The following is a 6,089-nucleotide window of genomic DNA, read 5'->3' as shown; positions in this document are numbered from 1 at the left end:
AGAGGACAGCTCACGTTCAGGCTCAGGTGTTTATCATTTCTTATCAATGTTACAGCCTCGCAGCTGGGAGTTTGCTGTCATTAGAAGGCACAAAATGGCCAAGTATCTCTTGTTACAACTTCTTTTAAGGCTCAACTATCCAGTTAAGAAATTACACCTACATTATTTTCACTTTTAAAGCAATAACTGATTACTCGAAGTCCACGCTGTAGACTTTTCTGTCCAATTACACAACACCACCCAAACCCATGAAGAAGAAGGAAGGAGAAGGTGAAGAAGAAGGACCAGTCACTACCCTGAAACCTCCATCTTGGTCTACATATATTGCTATACTGTAAAACCTTACACTCTTAAGTTTTCCACCCTGTGATATCACACACTCCAATTCAAACTACACACCCAAAATCCCAGTGTTATCAATCAATTTTGGAAGCCTTCTCCACAGCCTCAGGGCAAATGCAGTGTTCTCTTGAGGGTCTGTGCCTTTCAGCACAGGAAGTTTAAAATTCTCAGCATCCAGGGTTCCAACATCTCCCCCTCTTTTCTGGACCATGAACTCTGCATTGACAACTTTGTCAACCAACTGTTGACACATATTTAACTGAACCCCACATTTCACTTCAATCTAAAAAAAAATTCTACAACACCACCGATTCCCACATCCATAAAGAAACCCAAAGCCCACAGTCTTCTGTGGGAGAAACACAAGGGTTGGAATCTCTGTGCAATCCAACAGGTTCCAGCAGACTGCATTTCCCTTCAGGGCTTTGCCCTGTGGAGAAACCGCTGCCCTGGGGCCAGCAATGTAAGTGACAGGGCAGGTAGGGTGACAGAGCTCTCAGCAGGGGCTCTGCAAGCTCCTTGGCTGCTCTCTCTGCTTGGCAGGTGGCTCTGGAATGAAGCTGATGGACAGAGAAGACACCATGCTATAAACGTGTCACACTTCACAATCCAAGCCCGTTAAAGGAGTGAAATGCCAGCAAAACTGAGTGTGGAACAATTTGGGAGAGATTTTTTTTAGACAGTATGCATAATTTTGATGTGTGCAGCAGCCTGTTTCCAGCTACTGAAATTTAGAATAATATACCTGAGTGGTCAGCCAGAGCCCAGAGTACATTCCTACATCCCAAGAAAATCAGCAAGCCCTGAAGTTACTGTGGTGCTGAAAGACACTTTTTAAAGCTATGGTTTAATTATTCAGTCTTGATGAGGAAAATTGTTTGTCTGAGCATAAATTTTCAAAGTTACAAGCCATGATCTGTAAGTAAAAGCTTTATTTTCATGATTTACAGCTACATTTGATACTGGCTTTGCTAATGATGTGATGTTTATGTCTGTGTAACTTACAAGTTATCCAGAAAAAGCACAATATTTCAGCTCTTAATAGCTGAAGGAGAGTTCATTGGGAGAGTTTATCAAACTGTGCACTTCATCGGAGTAAAGAGGAATCCTTTCTTTATAACACTACACAAGTTATATCAGGACATGGGCACTATCAGCCAATTACACAGAATTCCCAGGGGGCTGCAGATTTGAGAAGTATATATTGAAAACTTGCCAGCATTCAGCTTCAGTTTTTCATAAATTTTCATGGTTTCATTCCTGTTTTCCCTTTGTGCAGATGGGAATGGTGGAACATTTCCAAGATGGAGATGAAGTAGTCTTCCCATCACTATGGCTTTTTTTTAAAATTACATTTGTATCTCAGTGTACAGCCTTTGTACAAAGGGTCAAGAAATGTCCTGTGCAATGTTTCTGTCCTGTATCCTTACACCAGGAGTTGTGCTGAACCAAGGCCACAATACTGCTCCACTCTATACAAACATATTTCACCTTTTGAAATGCTGAGGAAGGAGATGGCTTATAAATCTCACTGTTTCTTCAACAGAAAAGAAATAAAAAGGAAATGTTTTGCAACTATCTGATTGTAAAACTATTCTCTTGTGTAAGAGGTCTTTGCTGTTAGAATGGTATCTCAAACTTTCACATAACTTGGTTAGGAAGGAACACAGAAAATCTGTTTTGATTGTATTTTTCTAAGGTTTCAGAATGTCCTAAAATAGTTTGGAAGTCTTGCAGGAATACATTTTATAATGAGATTTGTGGAACTCTTTCCTTCTGCTTGAACTGGAGTGTTGAGGGGAAAAAACCCACAACAATGTTTAAGCAGAGTGCTAAGACTGAAATAGGTCTGATTTGAGATGGGAGTATTCATCTGTACTGTCATGGTATATATTAGTGAGAAAGTATCTTAAATGTGCTTTGTGTTTACTCTTCTAACCTCACAGTAACTTCCTATAGTCCACTATATTTTACACTGTAATTCTATCTCTGAGAAATTGGGAGGTTCACATTTAATTACACAAGAAGCACGAGTCTAATCAGCAAGGGAAAAGCAAAAAGGGAGGTACTTCTGGAAAAGTGTGAACTGTCACCAAAAAAAATCTGGAATGAGAAAATATGTGCATCCAAAAGTTCCATTTCACTGCTGTCTTTGTGGCCCTGGTTTCCTAAGGAAACTTCATTTTTTTTCCCCCAACATCATTCCATCTTGCTGTATTTAGCCATCTGTCTCTTATTTTAACTATTTACTGACCAAGCTGCATCCAGATTTGACAAATAGCTACCTGAAGCATATTGTGCCCTGATAGTGCATATAAAGCCCTGGCTGTAGAAATTGGTCATTGTAAGCTCTCCCCTTTAGACATCTGAGCTTAATCTTGGGAGCCACATTTAAAAAACACCTGGACTCCCTCAGTGTTGCTCCTCCCAGACTGAGTTCCTTCCATGGCTGTAGCACTTCAGTTCTCAGCACACCTGGCCAGGTTGTGTTAGGTGCTGTACAAACACAGACCAAGAGCAAAGATTATCATCTCCCAGGGCAAAATAAGGCCTAGAAAATAGCTCTAGAGTAAAATACATCAGACTTACAAACTGGTGCTGCTCAACATTCCCACACTGATTCATATTTGTAATGCAAGAAGCAACAAAGGATGAGGCTGGGTGCAGTTCTCCATCACTTGTCACATTCCCAAAGTGAACCAAAGAGAGAGTTACAGAACTTCATTGAAATGACTCTCAAGTGCTGAATTCAGCTGCAGCCCCAGCCCTGAATTTCTGTGCCAAGGCAGATGCCTCTGTTGCAGAGCTGTAGTTAATTATTCATGGCCCGTGAACTGCAATGAAAACAGACCCGGAGATGCCAGAGTAATTTTGTGCTTGTAAGTCAAATTCACTGAGTAAGCAGGTGCAGGCTCAGCAGTTTGAGGGAAAGAAGTTCTCCAGTGAAACTGGGCCACTCTTTAGGGTGCAGGTGGCAGGAGGTAATGGAAGAGATGGATGTGGCTGATTTGCTTTCCGTGGCACTTCCAGTGTAGTGTGCAGCTATATGCTGTGTATTTACTACAGCTTTTACTTTACTACAGCTGCTTTTCTTTCTGGAAATGAGTGCTTGTAGGCCATGGCAACAGATGCTGTGCAGACAGTGTGTTCACTGGTTCTCAAAATGCTGGAAGTGGTAACAGCCTAGAATGCTGAAGTTCTCTGTACCCTGTGGGATGCATGGAATCACACACTATCAATCTCCTGAGAAAACACTAGAGTCCTTTCTGCAGGAGAAAAGAAATATTTAGTCCCTAAATCCCTGTGGGGCACAGCAGGAGCACAAAGGGATGTGGAGCTCTGCTCTCAGCAGGGTTCTGCACTGGCTCCTAGCATTTCACACTTGTCAGTCAGAGCGAGTTGTTTCACTTTCTCCTGAAATGTATCCGGCCTAGGGGGAAAGCGTGGATTCTTTTCCACAGCACAAAGTAGCTGTGACTTTTCTGGACAGAGAATGACAGGCTCCTGTAGCCATCCCAGCTTCTAGAGTGGAGGCTGGCAGAATGGAGGTGCCAGGAATAACACAGCTCCTCTCTCCTGCAAGGGTGGCCATCTGTCCTGCTCTCCTGGCTCTGCACTGTGATCTTTGGCAGCCTCCTGCTTCCAGCCCTCTCATTTATGGAACAGGGGCTTGCAGTGTTTCCTCCACCTCCAGGCCTGCCACAAAGCTCTAAGACACAAGATGCTGGAGAGGCCTAAAAATAATGATATTTTAAAATATCATTAAAATTTGTCTGCTTAAAATTTGGAGAGCATTTGGATCAGAAAAGCCAGTGAGAAGTGTCTGGAAACTGTCCCAGATCCAGCAAGGTGCATTCATTTCCAGTTAGACTTTGTCATCTGGGTGGCAATGAATCAATGAGAGGAGAACTTCTCTTCCATGTGTCCTCTAGCAAGACACTGCATTATTGTCTGTAATACAAGTGGGTGCTGGATAATATTCCAAATAGCACTGCTTTGGACTTCTGTGCCTCTGGCAATGGTGTTAAGTGCATAAATATTGCAGTTCTGCATTGAAAGGTGGTTTTGCTTAAAAGAAAATTTAGATGGCTTGAATTTTGGTAATATTCCAACTAGAGACATGTTTTTAAATCCTGTATAAAAAGACATGGGACTAGGGCTCTGAAGCAGACATCTTGGCTCTCTTCCCCACAGGCAGTGCAATGCCAGGAGCCCTAAGAAACCCAGCCTTTGTGCTGAGTGATCCCAAAGCTTCCTGGGTTGTGAAGAAAAACTGTCAAAACCAAACCATCTCTTCAAAATGTTTCAACTTTGACAAATAAACAAATGCTAATGGGAAAAAAATTATATAACAACAAAAAAACCCAGTAAAAAACCCCAAACCAGCCCCTTCTGGAATTTTTTTCAACCATGCTAGTAAACATTGAAGTGCAGTGGTTGCAGCTAAGCAAACAGGAAAGCTGCCCTGCTGTCTAACTGTGCAATCTGGCAGTGGCAAAATAAAGACTAGATTAAAGGTGTGATGGACCATAGCAACCAAGAGAGGTCTGGTTCTCTAAATAACACCATGTAACAAAACACATAAAGACAGTTCCTCTTCATGAGCTAAACCTGTTGTGCCATGCAGGTGATCCAGGCTGATGTTGTGGTGAAGGTGCCCAGGAGAGCAAACGGAACTCACTGTTGGCCAAAAGAAATAAATAATGACTTCAGGAAAAAACATACATCCATTCCCTCCTTTTGGTTGGCAAAAACATCACTGGTATTCCAGTGCCTCCCTGATTGACAAAATTAACCCTTGGGATGATTGTGGCCGTGTGAGTGTTGTGCAGGGACCACTCATCCATGGGGATACCATCACATTTTGGGAGTACTCATGGTAGTGATACTGCCAGGAGGGGCTGTGGGCAAAACTGGAAATATCTTCTCCACCCATCCTTCGTGTTCTGTGTGATGGCAATTACTGTTCCTTCTTTCTAGGCTGGGTAATTATTGTTCCTTCTTTCTACGCTGGGTAATTAATTACTGTTCCTTCTTTCTAGGCTGGGTAAACATCCCAGCTGGCTGTGGAGGAGGCAGCTCACCCTGGGCACTGCACACCCTCCATCCCTCCCTCCCTGCAGGACTGGGAACACAAACTGTGGCCCCTTGGCCATCCTGCAGCCCATCACTACAGCTCACTCATGTCTGGAGTCACCTGCAATGATTCACCTTCCTCTGTGGCTAAAACACCCTTGTGTGGCACCTCAGCCCATTTCCTGGGCATTTTGCAACCAAATTGCCATCCAGGTCTGCAGGGATTAACAGCATTGTTTGCTCTCTCTGCCTGATCTGTATTTTTCCTCTTCCCATTTCGTTATTTGCTTTGGGATTCATATATGGAGAGCTATGACTCACTCTACTCATGCTCCTACTGCTTAAAATTAAAATAGGAAAGCTTCTCCCTCTACACCCTCCACCTCCCAATTTTCTAATATGTTGCCTTCTGAACATAAATGTTTCACCAGAAGGGAGCTGACAGAGAATTCCCATCTGCCACATTAACACAGCCTGGTTGGAAATGTTTTTAAAAATTAAGATATTGTATGGAGGGAGGGAGTGGACAAGGAGCTGCCTACGTGACTGGGAAAAGGGGAGATGATAGGAAACTGTGGAGTACCTTGGGTTTGAGAATCCAGGCCCACCTTGAAACTTGCTTCAGCTGCTTTTACAGAGGATGAGCAACCAGCACTCTCTACCTGCACTTT

The 6,089-nt window shown here is 43.0% G+C and overlaps 1 protein-coding gene across 1 annotated transcript in view; it reads left to right on the top strand.

Annotated features, from left to right (window-relative positions):
- RERG (RAS like estrogen regulated growth inhibitor) overlaps positions 1-6,089 on the top strand; it is a 95,138-nt gene that overhangs the window by 25,662 nt on the left and 63,387 nt on the right. The gene's annotated exons all lie outside the window — the stretch shown is intronic.

The sequence above is a fragment of the Passer domesticus genome, chromosome 5 (genome assembly GCF_036417665.1).
Source record: "Passer domesticus isolate bPasDom1 chromosome 5, bPasDom1.hap1, whole genome shotgun sequence".
In the NCBI taxonomy this organism is placed as follows: domain Eukaryota; kingdom Metazoa; phylum Chordata; class Aves; order Passeriformes; family Passeridae; genus Passer; species Passer domesticus.
The sequence above is the reverse complement of the archived record's forward strand: the minus strand, read 5'-3'. Positions and strand labels throughout refer to the sequence as shown.